This window comes from Fukomys damarensis, unplaced genomic scaffold (assembly GCF_012274545.1).
Source record: "Fukomys damarensis isolate Sample0158 unplaced genomic scaffold, DMR_v1.0_HiC HiC_scaffold_37, whole genome shotgun sequence".
NCBI lineage: Eukaryota > Metazoa > Chordata > Mammalia > Rodentia > Bathyergidae > Fukomys > Fukomys damarensis.
This window is the reverse complement of record NW_022900949.1, coordinates 7,148,722-7,149,303: the sequence shown is the minus strand read 5'-3', so window position 1 is coordinate 7,149,303 and position 582 is coordinate 7,148,722. Positions and strand designations below refer to the sequence as shown.

At 60.0% G+C, this 582-nt stretch overlaps 1 protein-coding gene across 1 annotated transcript in view; it reads left to right on the top strand.

Annotated features, from left to right (window-relative positions):
* The window catches only part of Trip10 (thyroid hormone receptor interactor 10), a gene marked incomplete at its 5' end in the record, with an annotated part of 9,710 nt that overhangs the window by 3,721 nt on the left and 5,407 nt on the right, over positions 1 to 582 (top strand). The window lies entirely within an intron of this gene.

Sequence of the window (582 nt, the reverse complement as noted above, 5' to 3'; positions counted from 1 at the left end):
CTGGAGAGAGCATCCCCGGGAGCCTCCCTGAGCCTCTGCCCTGTGGACGGTCTCCAAGCCTCACTGCCTTTATTCTTGGGGTGTTTGGCTTTTGATGGGAGGGAGGGAGACATCTGGCACCTCCCGGGCCCCTTGACGTGGACTTGCCCCTCCCGGTGACACCTGCCGCCCCGGGCCTCAGCCCTCCGCTCCCGCCGGCCTCTGACCCTGTTCTCCTCCTGTCCTTTCGGCTTCTGGGTCTGAGCCCTTGGTTTCCGCCTCTGCCTTCCCCGCCCTCTAGACTGTGAGTCTGGAAATCCGGAGCAGGGACGCAGGCCTCCTCCCTGTCACTGGACCTAAGAGTCCAGGCCAGAGGGGTGGGAGTAGGGACGGGGAAGCCTCCTCCCGGCTCACAGCCTAGTCCGCGCCCTCCTGCCGCCTCCCTGGTTTTGTGTTGCTCTCGCATGCGTTTTCTGTGTGTGATTGTACTTCTCCAGTTGTGGTTTTCTTACCGGTTTTTTTTTCTTTCTTTCTCTACTTTGTTTTTCTTTTATCTGCGTCCGTCCGTCCGTCCATCATCTTCGTTCGCTGCATCCTCCCATC